General features: G+C 40.7%; 1 long non-coding RNA gene across 1 annotated transcript; it reads left to right on the forward strand.

Annotated features, from left to right (window-relative positions):
- Nucleotides 1-172: 172 nt before the first annotated feature.
- On the forward strand, nucleotides 173-17,175 carry LOC149753199 (uncharacterized). The gene is made up of 3 exons (XR_016395981.1): nucleotides 173-2,618; nucleotides 7,357-9,836; nucleotides 14,575-17,175. It is a non-coding gene; the product is annotated as an uncharacterized LOC149753199 (long non-coding RNA).
- Nucleotides 17,176-17,737: the final 562 nt, after the last annotated feature.

Consider the following 17,737-nt stretch of genomic DNA (forward strand, 5'->3'; position numbering starts at 1 on the left):
TCATTATTTTAATTCACATATTTTATAAATTTAACCAAAAAAATGTGTTACCTTCATCATTACATTTTAATAAATTATTAAAGGTAATTCGAGTTTTACTTATTTATTTACTGATTGAGTCTAATGTGTGCAGGTCCAGTCAAATTCATTTAAAATGATCTCTAAACTCAAGTCGTATGCACCCCGTGAATCAGACCCTCTCAGATTTCCGATTCAGCCCAACTCATCTGTTCCTTTCACATCCAATCGAGTTCAACCTTTTATGTTTTAAACTTCACTCCCACAACTCCCACATTATGTTATTTGAGTTCTTATCACATCCGCAATTAGTCATTCAAAGTTTTCCTAAAAGTTCCACGTGTCTTCAGCCATTCCCAATCTCCCCTGTTCCTTCCCTCCCATGTCCAAAGAGCAGATTCCTTCTTCCGGATTTCTCCGTGTCAACATGCCAACGTCCCATGCTCATCCCGAGTTTTTTTTCCTCACATCCCGTTCGGACCAACTTCATGGATAAGTCTCTGCTTCAGAACCAAACCGAATAAACTTCAACCACCCACGGATAACTCCCAAAGCTTTCCCTCACGCTCGTTTCCATCTTCCTCCACGTCATACAAAACCGCCTCCACCCTCCTGGCATTTCGGTAGAGAACCCCAGCTCATCTTCCCTCCTCTTCGCCCGTGGGATAAACTCAAATCCTAGCATTCGCGTTTCATCCGCATAAGCCCCAGCATCCTCATCTTTTCCCAGCCGAACGATTCTTCCCAACCAAAGGAAATCAAACATTCAAACCCAGCCGAACCCAATCTCCTTCCTCAGCGCCTGGAACAAGTCCCAGCATCTTTTACAGAATCCAAACCTCCACGAACAGAGCACCATGTCGCGTTCCAACGTCTCCCCATCGTATCTTCATCACATGCTTATCTCCCACGGATAAGTGCCCACGTCTTCGGCAGTCCAAAGATATCCTCCCAGCCTAGCATTCTTATCTTCTCCGGATTCTTCTCACTTGCGATGGCTTCCCTCCCAGTCGGATGAGCATCCCATCTTTCTTCCGCTAGATCCCGGTCCAAGCGCCTCCTCCTCATCTCCTCCATGTCCGTCCCAGCTCACCATGTTCGTGATCTATCTTCATCCCGTATCCAAACAAAATCCCTTGCTCCCAGCTGCTTCATCCTCCCCTTCGTCCACGTCAAAACGAATCCTATGGATCATCTCCCCTATTCCCAACCGAATCGAGTTCATCCTCCCGTGATCCACTCATCTCCCAGCTTCATCTGTTCCGAATCAAGCCAAAAGCTTCTCCCCACTCCAAGGATCAGCAGCTCAACGTCCTCCGGATCACCATCTAAGCTCTCATCCGAGATCCAGCTCCAACTTCTCCCGCGTCCCGATCTCCCGCGGCCAACAAATCTCAGCTCCATCCAGCCGCTTCCATCCTTATCCTACATTCAAGCTTATCCTCTGCACTCGAAACAGGGGAGGAGAGAGGGCTGGGAGGCTATAAAAGGAGGAGAGCTTTCTTCTTTGGCGGCATCGCTTCTCGGAGGCTGAGATCCCATAGAGTGCATGAGTGAGAGAGTAGTTTGGCTATTTTGGGAATAACTTCCCACATATAAAATAATAAGAATGAAGTGCTGAGGGAGGAAAAAGGAAGCCGACCGTGATACAAATGGGAGCCCGCTGCTGTACCACTGCTGCTGTCGCCCACGACTCCATGGAAGGCTGATCTTCTCTCTAGGGCCGGATGCAGCCCTAACAAAAGGATAAGGGATTTGTATTTATTTTTTTATTTCTATTTTTGGGGTTGTATGAACTTATTATTTTTTAATGGATATCTTCTTTTAACTCATATTTAATTCTGTGATTTTAAGTATGACATTTATACAACTGTTCTTCATAATCACTAAGTAAATATAAGATAGTCCATGCTTAGGGAAGATGCAGTGTCCTGCCACATTAGTTTAGGGTAGACATTTCATGCCAACTGAAGATGAATTATTTCCAAATTACTTTTATGAATTTCTATTTAAATGCTTATTAGGCTTGTAGCTAATTTGCATGATAATCCAAGAATGAATTAAAATACAAATAACCCTTGTTTCGATGTTAGTGGTGAATTCCTTGCCCTAGGTTCCCTCAAACTGATATCATTTTAATTGCATTTTTTATTAAATTTCTTAGTTTAATTTTCTTCACAAACTCTTCCTTTTAAATATTTTTATTTTTAAGAAAACAACTGTACCCCAATCCCTGTGGATTGATACCCGTAATCACTATCCTACCAGATACGTGCTATTGCGTGGTCTTTAAAGTTGACTATCAATTTTTGGCGCCGTTGCCGGAGATTGCTAGCATAGTTATTTTTTTTTTAATAAAAAAAATAATAAAAAACTTTTTTTAAAAAATATATACATATATATCTAAAATAAAATAAAAATATTTTCTATTTTTGTTACTTTACTTATCCCTTTTTTTTCTCTTACTAATTTTTGATTTTTCTTTTGGTATTATTCGATCAGGAATCAAAGAGGAAAATTGGGACGATCAAAAAGGGAACTACTGGAAAAGGAATGCTGTAGAGGTTTGCTTTAAAAAAAATGCTGGAAAATTTTCTTTGGTAACATCTGAACCTTTCTTATTTAAATTGATTCTCAATTAGCCTGAAATTTTGTGGTGATTGTTTGATTTTAATTTCAGCAAAAGTGTGAATGCATGCTTGATACACATACATCAATTAATCCGCACATAGTAAGGGCAATCACCTCAACAAGATAAGAACTGGATTTCATCACCAGATTCTTGCCCAAATTAGGTGAATCAATTCTTACATAGCCATCACGTTAATTAAAATCAATTAGACGTTGGCCCCTAGGGACATTCGAGCTCAATAGAACGAAAATCACAGAAAATTGCACCAATTTCGCTCTGTGGCTCAGTTGATGTCTAGGCAAGCTTTGTCCCTTTAAGGGAGACAGTTCATCTGTTCGAGGCAAGTAGTTTTTAAGTGGGACCTTTGCGAACGCATCATGACCCCCCCACTTACTTGGGAGCTTACCTGGTTAACTCAGTCATTAGACCGAATTGGAGGCTTAGGTGCCCTCTTCAAATCAGTTAGGAGCTGTCTAGTGATTTTAGGGCAAACATAAGGAATTGATGTGTTTTTCTTTTAATGCGTGCTTGATCGCACTTGAATGATTAGAAAAGTATTAGTGTATGCTAGGGTGTCGTTCCAGATCTCCTGAATTAGTACCTTTTGATTCTAAAATAGAGCGTTCTATTAGGGCCTTTCGAGCTGAAATCCGCACCTATAGAACCATAGGATCTACACCATTTGTCAAGATGGCTGAAGAACAACCCAAACTATTCAAGGAGTACTTTACTCCTTCCATTTATACCTCTCCATCTTGTATCCGACTACCTGATACCACTGCTGCTGTACAATTTGAAATTAAGTCTAGTGTCATCCAAATGTTTTCCTCTTTGCATGGACTTAACAATGAAGACCCATACAAACATTTAGATGAGTTCCTTGAGATCTACACCACTGTCAAAATTCAGAACTTCACTGATGATGCTCTGAAACTTAGGTTGTTCCCTTCTCCCTTAAGGATAGAGCTAAGCATTGGCTCCATTCATTGGAAGCTAATTCCATTCTTTCATGGGCCCAAATGCAACATGAATTTCTAAAAAAATATTTTTCCATAAGAAGAACAAACCAATTTAGGCGTGCTATCACAAGCTTCTCTCAATCTGACGGGGAAGAATTTCATGAAACCTGGGAGAAATTTAGAGATTTACTTCGAAAATGCCCCCATCATGAAATACCCAAGTGGCAATTAGTACAATGCTTTTATGACGGATTGTCCGAACGAAACCGTCAGATGTTGATGCTTCTTGTGGGGGTACTTTCATGCTTAAAAGTGAACATGAGGCATGGCAATTATTTGAAAATCTTAATGAAAATTCCCTCCACCATGCTCCCTCTGCTCGTCAAGCACCCCCGAGTTCTCAAAGAAAAGGAACCATATATGAAGTTAGCCAGTCCATAGGTCTATCTGACAAAGTAGATGCACTATCCCGCAAGTTAGACCAACTAATGTCTAGGGAACAGCTTCCAAACTTTTCCCAAGCACAAGTTTATGTTCTTTGTTCTAGCCCGTCTCACCATATTCATGAATGCCCTTCGGCAGCTCAATTTTTGGAATTTGTGCAAGAACAAGTTAATACTGCCCAAGCACAGTCCAGACCGGATAATAACATATTTTCTAATACATATAACCCGAGATGGCGTAACCATCCAAATTTCTCTTGGAAGCAGCAGACTTCCAATACTTCCCAGCCTTATCCCCAAAACTTTCAACCATTCCAGAATATTAATCCCTACCGTCCTTCGACTAAATTTCAACACACTCCTCCTCCACCCTATAGAAACACAGCCTTTAAGGAGAAAGTGTCGACCTCCCTTCAAGGTTTGGAAACCATTACACAATTGGTGCACTCTCACACGCAATCTATCGCCAAGCTAGAATCCCAAATGAGGCAACTAGCTAATGCACTGAACAAGCGAGAGGAAGGAAAGCTTCCAAGCCAACCAGTAAGTAATCCTAGGGGACAATACATGGCTCAAGAAAATCAACTAAATACAATTCATCATGAACAAGCCAATGCTTTGACTACCCTAAGGAGTGGAAGTATAGTAGACAATAGGATTGGGGAGGATAACAATAAGAAAGGTGAAGAAGAGGATAGAAATGTGTCAAAAGAAAATCTAAAACCTTCTTCTTCTTCTTCCGCTAGTCCATCGTCTGCCAAAACTCACATTTCAAAAGTTCCATTTCCTGAAGCACTTAATGCACCCACTCCCTTTGGCGAGAAAGAAACTTCACTAGAGGAGATGATGGAAGTTTTCAAACAAGTCAAAATCAACCTCCTGCTTCTTGATGCTATTAGACAAGTTCCCTCCTATGCCAAATTTTTCAAAGACCTTTGTACCCAAAAGCGGATACATGTGCCTAAAAAGGTCTTCCTAACTGAGCAAGTGAGTTCTATTCTCCAACACAACACCCCACCGAAGTTCAAAGATCCTGGTGCTCCCACCATCTCCTATGTCTTAGGAAATAATTTCATTGATCGAGCACTCTTAGATCTAGGGGCAAGTGTCAACCTTTTACCTTAGTTTATGAAAAACTTGGGTTAGGTGAGTTAAAACCAACCTCGGTATCTCTTCAACTGGCTGACCGATTTGTAAAAACACCACGTGGGATAATTGAAGATGTTCTTGTCAAGGTAGACAAATTCTATTTTCCAGTAGATTTTATCGTCCTTGATATGGAACATGAGCCTAATCCTAAGAAACAAATCCCCGTGATCCCTGGGCGCCCCTTTTTAGCTACAGCCAATGCGTGTATAAATTGTAGAACTGGGGTGATGAATATATCCTTTGGGAATATGAAGGTCAAGTTAAATATATTTCGTGCCTCTGATCAACCCGCAAAGGAAGTTGAGTGCTTCCTAATAGATAAAATGGACGATCTTAACCTTCCCTATATTTTGACATATGACCTCTGAAAACATGCTTGGCCCATTTTAACTCTGCTATAGACAAGGCCATAGAAGCAGTCAACTCCTTGCCCGACAATCAGTCTCCCACAAATTTTCTTTCTTGAAGAACTCGACATGAACCCGGTATGATTTGATAAGGATGCGTTGCGTCTGGCTGAAGACGTTAAACTTAGCACTTGTTGGGAGGCAACCCAATTTTCGTAGATCATTTTTGCATTTTTTTTCTTATTGCATTTTTTCAATTTCTTAGCAGGAGTCCTCATATTACTGATGCAGCTAAGGTAACATGCTTCTATACTCCATATGCATCATATTTTCATCCTAAATAGAAAATATATAAAAAATAAAAATCATAATATAATATCTCAAAAAAAAACACATTGAGGACAATGTTTGTCTAGGTTGGGGGGTATAGGATTCGACTTTTTGAAGAAAGTTTTCGTATTTTTAAAAAAGTTTAGCTCAAAAAAAAAAAACCTAATTTCTATGCTTTAGTGCTGAAATGATAAACACACAAAGTATATAAAATCTAAAAAGTCCAATGACTAGTCAGGAGTAAGGCAATTTGAGTTCTTTTTATTAAAAATTCTTTTAGCGAGTTGTAAGATAATTTTTTACTTTAGAATTTCACAACACACATGGCCTGCACTTCTAAGGGTTAGGTTCAACATTATGTTGTTAAGTCTGGTAGCAACCTTGAGTTCTGATGAATCATACCTATCTAATTCACTATTATCCTATATTTATTTTTTTTAAAAAAAAGAGAGAAGTGAATTCAGTCAGATACATCGAAAAGGGCTACCTATTGTGAAAGGTCAGCGGGCTTGTGATGATGAACCCGAGCATAGGTCCGTAGGGGAGTCTTGATGCCCAACACCTTATGCCATCTGGTGTGGGAGTTGTTGACTGAATGCTCACTACACGGATGAATCATTACAGGAGTAAAAGTGTATAATTTATTTATAAATACAAAATAAATAAATAAAAAAAAAGCGAAAGAGAAAATAATATTGACCTTGAGAAAGACGATAGTGTGAAAGCCATCGTTGTAAAAATTCGAGTAAACTAGAATATTACAGATAAAGCCCATGAGGTATTAAAGTAAACATCCACAACTTCCGAAATCCTGCAAGATAAGGATAATTTTGAATCAGTGAATAGGTCTTATCTGACCCATTCTTGGAAACTACTAGCTTTAGCAATATTTTGGAAAATCTAAAGCCTTAGCTTGTGTATGGCCCAAATATCATCAAGCACCCAAGTATAAATAAACCTTACAACTCTCTAACAGAAGCTTAATAACCTCAACTGGAATTGCATCTAGACTTAGGATTTGGGATGACTTAGTAATTAAAACTTTGTGTGCTTTTGAAGTTATTGGCACTTATGCATTCGAAATTAGATTTTGTGAAATAATAAAATAAACTCTTTGGGTAGAGACAGCAGTTTGTGGGTATCTGAGCCGAAAACCCTCACGAGACAAAATTCGTCCACTAGAGCCACCTAGGGGTTTAAAGCCTTATTGCATACGGTAAATGCAATCGCGATTCCTGCGAAAGTGAGTTAGTTTTTATTCTGCTCGAGGACTAGCAAAATGTAGGTTTGGGGGTGTGATAAGTGCTAAATAATACATAAATTATCCTCTTTTTCATAGCACTTATCATTATTTTAATTCACATATTTTATAAATTTAGCCAAAAAAATGTGTTACCTTCATCATTACATTTTAATAAATTATTAAAGGTAATTCGAGTTTTACTTATTTATTTACTAATTGAGTTTAATGTGTGCAGGTCCAGTCAAATTCATTTAAAATGATCTCTAAACTCAAGTCGTACGCACCCCGTGAATTAGACCCTCTCAGATTTCCGATTCAGCCCAACTCATCTGTTCCTTTCACATCCAATCGAGTTCAACCTTTTATGTTTTAAACTTCACTCCCACAACTCCCACGTTATGTTATTTGAGTTCTTATCACATTCGCAATTAGTCATTCAAAGTTTTCCTAAAAGTTCCACGTGTCTTCAGCCATTCCCAATCTCCCCTGTTCCTTCCCTCTCATGTCCAAAGAGCAGATTCCTTCTTCCGGATTTCTCCGTGTCAACATGCCAACGTCCCATGCTCATCCCGAGTTTTTTTTCCTCACATCCCGTTCGGACCAACTTCATGGATAAGTCTCTGCTTCAGAACCAAACCGAATAAACTTCAACCACCCACGGATAACTCCCAAAGCTTTCCCTCACGCTCGTTTCCATCTTCCTCCACGTCAAACAAAACCGCCTCCACCCTCCTGGCATTTCGGTAGAGAACCCCAGCTCATCTTCCCTCCTCTTCGCCCGTGGGATAAACTCAAATCCCAGCGCGTTTCATCCGCATAAGCCCCAACATCCTCATCTTTTCCCAGCCGAACGATTCTTCCCAACCAAAGGAAATCAAACATTCAAACCCAGCCGAACCCAATCTCCTTCCTCAGCGCCTGGAACAAGTCCCAGCATCTTTTACAGAATCCAAACCTCCACGAACAGAGCACCATGTCGCGTTCCAACGTCTCCCCATCGTATCTTCATCACATGCTTATCTCCCACGGATAAGTGCCCACGTCTTCGGCAGTCCAAAGATATCCTCCCAGCCTAGCATTCTTATCTTCTCCGGATTCTTCTCACTTGCAATGGCTTCCCTCCCAACCGGATGAGCATCCCATCTTTCTTCCGCTAGATCCCGGTCCAAGCGCCTCCTCCTCATCTCCTCCATGTCCGTCCCAGCTCACCATGTTCGTGATCTATCTTCATCCCGTATCCAAACAAAATCCCTTGCTCCCAGCTGCTTCATCCTCCCCTTCGTCCACGTCAAAACGAATCCTATGGATCATCTCCCCTATTCCCAACCGAATCGAGTTCATCCTCCCGTGATCCACTCATCTCCCAGCTTCATCTGTTCCGAATCAAGCCAAAAGCTTCTCCCCACTCCAAGGATCAGCAGCTCAACGTCCTCCGGATCACCATCTAAGCTCTCATCCGAGATCCAGCTCCAACTTCTCCCGCGTCCCGATCTCCCGCGGCCAACAAATCTCAGCTCCATCCAGCCGCTTTCATCCTTTCCTACATTCAAGCTTATCCTCTGCACTCGAAACAGGGGAGGAGAGAGGGCTGGGAGGCTATAAAAGGAGGAGAGCTTTCTTCTTTGGCGGCATCGCTTCTCGGAGGCTGAGATCCCATAGAGTGCATGAGTGAGAGAGTAGTTTGGCTATTTTGGGAATAACTTCCCACATATAAAATAATAAGAATGAAGTGCTGAGGGAGGAAAAAGGAAGCCGACCGTGATACAAATGGGAGCCCGCTGCTGTACCACTGCTGCTGTCGCCCACGACTCCATGGAAGGCTGATCTTCTCTCTAGGGCCGGATGCAGCCCTAACAAAAGGATAAGGGATTTGTATTTATTTTTTTATTTCTATTTTTGGGGTTGTATGAACTTATTATTTTTTAATGGATATCTTCTTTTAACTCATATTTAATTCTGTGATTTTAAGTATGACATTTATACAACTGTTCTTCATAATCACTAAGTAAATATAAGATAGTCCATGCTTAGGGAAGATGCAGTGTCCTGCCACATTAGTTTAGGGTAGACATTTCATGCCAACTGAAGATGAATTATTTCCAAATTACTTTTATGAATTTCTATTTAAATGCTTATTAGGCTTGTAGCTAATTTGCATGATAATCCAAGAATGAATTAAAATACAAATAACCCTTGTTTCGATGTTAGTGGTGAATTCCTTGCCCTAGGTTCCCTCAAACTGATATCATTTTAATTGCATTTTTTATTAAATTTCTTAGTTTAATTTTCTTCACAAACTCTTCCTTTTAAATATTTTTATTTTTAAGAAAACAACTGTACCCCAATCCCTGTGGATTGATACCCGTAATCACTATCCTACCAGATACGTGCTATTGCGTGGTCTTTAAAGTTGACTATCAATTTTTGGCGCCGTTGCCGGAGATTGCTAGCATAGTTATTTTTTTTTTAATAAAAAAAATAATAAAAAACTTTTTTTAAAAAATATATACATATATATCTAAAATAAAATAAAAATATTTTCTATTTTTGTTACTTTACTTATCCCTTTTTTTTCTCTTACTAATTTTTGATTTTTCTTTTGGTATTATTCGATCAGGAATCAAAGAGGAAAATTGGGACGATCAAAAAGGGAACTACTGGAAAAGGAATGCTGTAGAGGTTTGCTTTAAAAAAAATGCTGGAAAATTTTCTTTGGTAACATCTGAACCTTTCTTATTTAAATTGATTCTCAATTAGCCTGAAATTTTGTGGTGATTGTTTGATTTTAATTTCAGCAAAAGTGTGAATGCATGCTTGATACACATACATCAATTAATCCGCACATAGTAAGGGCAATCACCTCAACAAGATAAGAACTGGATTTCATCACCAGATTCTTGCCCAAATTAGGTGAATCAATTCTTACATAGCCATCACGTTAATTAAAATCAATTAGACGTTGGCCCCTAGGGACATTCGAGCTCAATAGAACGAAAATCACAGAAAATTGCACCAATTTCGCTCTGTGGCTCAGTTGATGTCTAGGCAAGCTTTGTCCCTTTAAGGGAGACAGTTCATCTGTTCGAGGCAAGTAGTTTTTAAGTGGGACCTTTGCGAACGCATCATGACCCCCCCACTTACTTGGGAGCTTACCTGGTTAACTCAGTCATTAGACCGAATTGGAGGCTTAGGTGCCCTCTTCAAATCAGTTAGGAGCTGTCTAGTGATTTTAGGGCAAACATAAGGAATTGATGTGTTTTTCTTTTAATGCGTGCTTGATCGCACTTGAATGATTAGAAAAGTATTAGTGTATGCTAGGGTGTCGTTCCAGATCTCCTGAATTAGTACCTTTTGATTCTAAAATAGAGCGTTCTATTAGGGCCTTTCGAGCTGAAATCCGCACCTATAGAACCATAGGATCTACACCATTTGTCAAGATGGCTGAAGAACAACCCAAACTATTCAAGGAGTACTTTACTCCTTCCATTTATACCTCTCCATCTTGTATCCGACTACCTGATACCACTGCTGCTGTACAATTTGAAATTAAGTCTAGTGTCATCCAAATGTTTTCCTCTTTGCATGGACTTAACAATGAAGACCCATACAAACATTTAGATGAGTTCCTTGAGATCTACACCACTGTCAAAATTCAGAACTTCACTGATGATGCTCTGAAACTTAGGTTGTTCCCTTCTCCCTTAAGGATAGAGCTAAGCATTGGCTCCATTCATTGGAAGCTAATTCCATTCTTTCATGGGCCCAAATGCAACATGAATTTCTAAAAAAATATTTTTCCATAAGAAGAACAAACCAATTTAGGCGTGCTATCACAAGCTTCTCTCAATCTGACGGGGAAGAATTTCATGAAACCTGGGAGAAATTTAGAGATTTACTTCGAAAATGCCCCCATCATGAAATACCCAAGTGGCAATTAGTACAATGCTTTTATGACGGATTGTCCGAACGAAACCGTCAGATGTTGATGCTTCTTGTGGGGGTACTTTCATGCTTAAAAGTGAACATGAGGCATGGCAATTATTTGAAAATCTTAATGAAAATTCCCTCCACCATGCTCCCTCTGCTCGTCAAGCACCCCCGAGTTCTCAAAGAAAAGGAACCATATATGAAGTTAGCCAGTCCATAGGTCTATCTGACAAAGTAGATGCACTATCCCGCAAGTTAGACCAACTAATGTCTAGGGAACAGCTTCCAAACTTTTCCCAAGCACAAGTTTATGTTCTTTGTTCTAGCCCGTCTCACCATATTCATGAATGCCCTTCGGCAGCTCAATTTTTGGAATTTGTGCAAGAACAAGTTAATACTGCCCAAGCACAGTCCAGACCGGGTAATAACATATTTTCTAATACATATAACCCGAGATGGCGTAACCATCCAAATTTCTCTTGGAAGCAGCAGACTTCCAATACTTCCCAGCCTTATCCCCAAAACTTTCAACCATTCCAGAATATTAATCCCTACCGTCCTTCGACTAAATTTCAACACACTCCTCCTCCACCCTATAGAAACACAGCCTTTAAGGAGAAAGTGTCGACCTCCCTTCAAGGTTTGGAAACCATTACACAATTGGTGCACTCTCACACGCAATCTATCGCCAAGCTAGAATCCCAAATGAGGCAACTAGCTAATGCACTGAACAAGCGAGAGGAAGGAAAGCTTCCAAGCCAACCAGTAAGTAATCCTAGGGGACAATACATGGCTCAAGAAAATCAACTAAATACAATTCATCATGAACAAGCCAATGCTTTGACTACCCTAAGGAGTGGAAGTATAGTAGACAATAGGATTGGGGAGGATAACAATAAGAAAGGTGAAGAAGAGGATAGAAATGTGTCAAAAGAAAATCTAAAACCTTCTTCTTCTTCTTCCGCTAGTCCATCGTCTGCCAAAACTCACATTTCAAAAGTTCCATTTCCTGAAGCACTTAATGCACCCACTCCCTTTGGCGAGAAAGAAACTTCACTAGAGGAGATGATGGAAGTTTTCAAACAAGTCAAAATCAACCTCCTGCTTCTTGATGCTATTAGACAAGTTCCCTCCTATGCCAAATTTTTCAAAGACCTTTGTACCCAAAAGCGGATACATGTGCCTAAAAAGGTCTTCCTAACTGAGCAAGTGAGTTCTATTCTCCAACACAACACCCCACCGAAGTTCAAAGATCCTGGTGCTCCCACCATCTCCTATGTCTTAGGAAATAATTTCATTGATCGAGCACTCTTAGATCTAGGGGCAAGTGTCAACCTTTTACCTTAGTTTATGAAAAACTTGGGTTAGGTGAGTTAAAACCAACCTCGGTATCTCTTCAACTGGCTGACCGATTTGTAAAAACACCACGTGGGATAATTGAAGATGTTCTTGTCAAGGTAGACAAATTCTATTTTCCAGTAGATTTTATCGTCCTTGATATGGAACATGAGCCTAATCCTAAGAAACAAATCCCCGTGATCCCTGGGCGCCCCTTTTTAGCTACAGCCAATGCGTGTATAAATTGTAGAACTGGGGTGATGAATATATCCTTTGGGAATATGAAGGTCAAGTTAAATATATTTCGTGCCTCTGATCAACCCGCAAAGGAAGTTGAGTGCTTCCTAATAGATAAAATGGACGATCTTAACCTTCCCTATATTTTGACATATGACCTCTGAAAACATGCTTGGCCCATTTTAACTCTGCTATAGACAAGGCCATAGAAGCAGTCAACTCCTTGCCCGACAATCAGTCTCCCACAAATTTTCTTTCTTGAAGAACTCGACATGAACCCGGTATGATTTGATAAGGATGCGTTGCGTCTGGCTGAAGACGTTAAACTTAGCACTTGTTGGGAGGCAACCCAATTTTCGTAGATCATTTTTGCATTTTTTTTCTTATTGCATTTTTTCAATTTCTTAGCAGGAGTCCTCATATTACTGATGCAGCTAAGGTAACATGCTTCTATACTCCATATGCATCATATTTTCATCCTAAATAGAAAATATATAAAAAATAAAAATCATAATATAATATCTCAAAAAAAAACACATTGAGGACAATGTTTGTCTAGGTTGGGGGGTATAGGATTCGACTTTTTGAAGAAAGTTTTCGTATTTTTAAAAAAGTTTAGCTCAAAAAAAAAAAACCTAATTTCTATGCTTTAGTGCTGAAATGATAAACACACAAAGTATATAAAATCTAAAAAGTCCAATGACTAGTCAGGAGTAAGACAATTTGAGTTCTTTTTATTAAAAATTCTTTTAGCGAGTTGTAAGATAATTTTTTACTTTAGAATTTCACAACACACATGGCCTGCACTTCTAAGGGTTAGGTTCAACATTATGTTGTTAAGTCTGGTAGCAACCTTGAGTTCTGATGAATCATACCTATCTAATTCACTATTATCCTATATTTATTTTTTTTAAAAAAAAGAGAGAAGTGAATTCAGTCAGATACATCGAAAAGGGCTACCTATTGTGAAAGGTCAGCGGGCTTGTGATGATGAACCCGAGCATAGGTCCGTAGGGGAGTCTTGATGCCCAACACCTTATGCCATCTGGTGTGGGAGTTGTTGACTGAATGCTCACTACACGGATGAATCATTACAGGAGTAAAAGTGTATAATTTATTTATAAATACAAAATAAATAAATAAAAAAAAAGCGAAAGAGAAAATAATATTGACCTTGAGAAAGACGATAGTGTGAAAGCCATCGTTGTAAAAATTCGAGTAAACTAGAATATTACAGATAAAGCCCATGAGGTATTAAAGTAAACATCCACAACTTCCGAAATCCTGCAAGATAAGGATAATTTTGAATCAGTGAATAGGTCTTATCTGACCCATTCTTGGAAACTACTAGCTTTAGCAATATTTTGGAAAATCTAAAGCCTTAGCTTGTGTATGGCCCAAATATCATCAAGCACCCAAGTATAAATAAACCTTACAACTCTCTAACAGAAGCTTAATAACCTCAACTGGAATTGCATCTAGACTTAGGATTTGGGATGACTTAGTAATTAAAACTTTGTGTGCTTTTGAAGTTATTGGCACTTATGCATTCGAAATTAGATTTTGTGAAATAATAAAATAAACTCTTTGGGTAGAGACAGCAGTTTGTGGGTATCTGAGCCGAAAACCCTCACGAGACAAAATTCGTCCACTAGAGCCACCTAGGGGTTTAAAGCCTTATTGCATACGGTAAATGCAATCGCGATTCCTGCGAAAGTGAGTTAGTTTTTATTCTGCTCGAGGACTAGCAAAATGTAGGTTTGGGGGTGTGATAAGTGCTAAATAATACATAAATTATCCTCTTTTTCATAGCACTTATCATTATTTTAATTCACATATTTTATAAATTTAGCCAAAAAAATGTGTTACCTTCATCATTACATTTTAATAAATTATTAAAGGTAATTCGAGTTTTACTTATTTATTTACTAATTGAGTTTAATGTGTGCAGGTCCAGTCAAATTCATTTAAAATGATCTCTAAACTCAAGTCGTACGCACCCCGTGAATTAGACCCTCTCAGATTTCCGATTCAGCCCAACTCATCTGTTCCTTTCACATCCAATCGAGTTCAACCTTTTATGTTTTAAACTTCACTCCCACAACTCCCACGTTATGTTATTTGAGTTCTTATCACATTCGCAATTAGTCATTCAAAGTTTTCCTAAAAGTTCCACGTGTCTTCAGCCATTCCCAATCTCCCCTGTTCCTTCCCTCTCATGTCCAAAGAGCAGATTCCTTCTTCCGGATTTCTCCGTGTCAACATGCCAACGTCCCATGCTCATCCCGAGTTTTTTTTCCTCACATCCCGTTCGGACCAACTTCATGGATAAGTCTCTGCTTCAGAACCAAACCGAATAAACTTCAACCACCCACGGATAACTCCCAAAGCTTTCCCTCACGCTCGTTTCCATCTTCCTCCACGTCAAACAAAACCGCCTCCACCCTCCTGGCATTTCGGTAGAGAACCCCAGCTCATCTTCCCTCCTCTTCGCCCGTGGGATAAACTCAAATCCCAGCGCGTTTCATCCGCATAAGCCCCAACATCCTCATCTTTTCCCAGCCGAACGATTCTTCCCAACCAAAGGAAATCAAACATTCAAACCCAGCCGAACCCAATCTCCTTCCTCAGCGCCTGGAACAAGTCCCAGCATCTTTTACAGAATCCAAACCTCCACGAACAGAGCACCATGTCGCGTTCCAACGTCTCCCCATCGTATCTTCATCACATGCTTATCTCCCACGGATAAGTGCCCACGTCTTCGGCAGTCCAAAGATATCCTCCCAGCCTAGCATTCTTATCTTCTCCGGATTCTTCTCACTTGCAATGGCTTCCCTCCCAACCGGATGAGCATCCCATCTTTCTTCCGCTAGATCCCGGTCCAAGCGCCTCCTCCTCATCTCCTCCATGTCCGTCCCAGCTCACCATGTTCGTGATCTATCTTCATCCCGTATCCAAACAAAATCCCTTGCTCCCAGCTGCTTCATCCTCCCCTTCGTCCACGTCAAAACGAATCCTATGGATCATCTCCCCTATTCCCAACCGAATCGAGTTCATCCTCCCGTGATCCACTCATCTCCCAGCTTCATCTGTTCCGAATCAAGCCAAAAGCTTCTCCCCACTCCAAGGATCAGCAGCTCAACGTCCTCCGGATCACCATCTAAGCTCTCATCCGAGATCCAGCTCCAACTTCTCCCGCGTCCCGATCTCCCGCGGCCAACAAATCTCAGCTCCATCCAGCCGCTTTCATCCTTTCCTACATTCAAGCTTATCCTCTGCACTCGAAACAGGGGAGGAGAGAGGGCTGGGAGGCTATAAAAGGAGGAGAGCTTTCTTCCTTGGCGGCATCGCTTCTCAGAGGCTGAGATCCCACAGAGTGCATAAGTGAGAGAGTAGTTTGGCTATTTTGGGAATAACTTCCCACATATAAAAAAAAATAAGAATGAAGTGCTGAGGGAGCAAGAAGGAAGCCGACCGTGATACAAATGGGAGCCCGCTGCTGTGCCACTGCTGCTGTCGCCCACGACTCCATGAAAGGCCGATCTCCTCTCTAGGGCCGGATGCAGCCCTAACAAAAGGATAAGGGATTTGTATTTATTTTTTTATTTCTATTCTTGGGGTTGTATGAACTTATTATTTTTTAATGGATATCTTCTTTTAACTCATATTTAATTTCTGTGATTTTAAGTATGACGTTTATACAATTGTTCTTCATGATCACTAAGTAAATATAAGATAGTCCATGCTTAGGGAAGATGCAGTATCCTGCCATATTAGTTTAGGGTAGACATTTCATGCCAACTGAAGATGGATTATTTCCAAATTACTTTTGTGCATTTTTATTTAAATGCTTAGGCTTGTAGCCAATTTGCATGTTAATCCAAGAACGAATTAAAATACAAATAACCCTTGTTCCGATGTTAGTGGTGAATTCTTTGCCCTAGGTTCCCTCAAACTGATATCATTTTAATTACATTTTTTTTTAAATTCCTTAGTTTAATTTTTTTCACAAACTCTTCCTTTAATATTTTTATTTTTAAGAAAACAACTGTACCCCAATCCCTGTGGATCGATACCCGTAATCACTATCCAACCAGATACGTGCTATTGCGTGGTCTTTAAAGTTGACTATCAGGGGTTTCCGGCACCGGCCCTCCGATGCCTAAGTCAGAGAGGCAAAAAGTATAAGAAGAAATATATGTCCAGAGTTTCAGCATCCAGCCCCCTCTAAGGTGGGAGAGTTACTCTTTTATAGAGGGGTACTGGGTTATTTGTGATATGACGGGGCGGAGTTACCGTATGATTGGGCATGTCGTATGAATTAATGCATGATCGTGTAAATTAATGCCTTGCCGTAGGAGATCAGGCCAGGGCCAAGGAGTTGTCATGGCTGATCAGACGCAGCCGAGCAGATTTGTCGTGGAGGGCTTGAGATCTGTAGATAACAGAAGCCATGCGTATTAATTGTTGAGTAAGCCGGAGGTTTGCAGAGACCATGTGCATTAATTATTGAGTAAGCCGGAGGTCTGCAGAGACCATGCACATTAATTGTTGAGTAAGTCGGAGGTCTGCAGAGACCATGCGCATTAATTGTTGAGTAAGCCGGAGGTCTGCAGAGACCTTGCGCATTAATTGTTAGCGACAGTGGCAGAGGATGGTCTCTGATCGAGCTGCAGAAGAATGTGACCGCGGCGGGTGGATGGTGAGGTCGGGCTTCCGAGGTCGAGAGCTCCCAGGTCGGGCGCCTAGTCGGGCGCCAGGTCGGGTATTTTGAGGTCGAGCGCCTGGTCGGGCGTTTTGAGGTCGAGCGCCTGGTCGGGCGTCCCAGGTAGGGCGCTTCCGAGGTTGGGTGCTTCTAATCACGTGCTGGCGATGTGCTCACGCGCTTTGGGGGGACTCATATTTCCTCCAACACTACCCCCGGACTTTCGAGTTCGAGCTCCTCGTGAGCTCGGACGTGGGAAGTAGTTGCTTTTATTGCAGTGGTGGGGGCCAGGAAGACTTAAATTATTTCAGCGCTCCGCGTGCTTCGGGGCGCTTTTAATAAGAGGAGAGGGGGTGACGCCCTTTCATCCTTCGAGATCGCCACGTGTAGGGGCTCATGATGGGGCTCC

Source organism: Phoenix dactylifera, chromosome 7 (genome assembly GCF_051530095.1).
Source record: "Phoenix dactylifera cultivar Ajwa chromosome 7, Ajwa_hap1_PhDact_Kaust_v1.1, whole genome shotgun sequence".
Taxonomy (NCBI): Eukaryota; Viridiplantae; Streptophyta; class Magnoliopsida; order Arecales; family Arecaceae; genus Phoenix; species Phoenix dactylifera.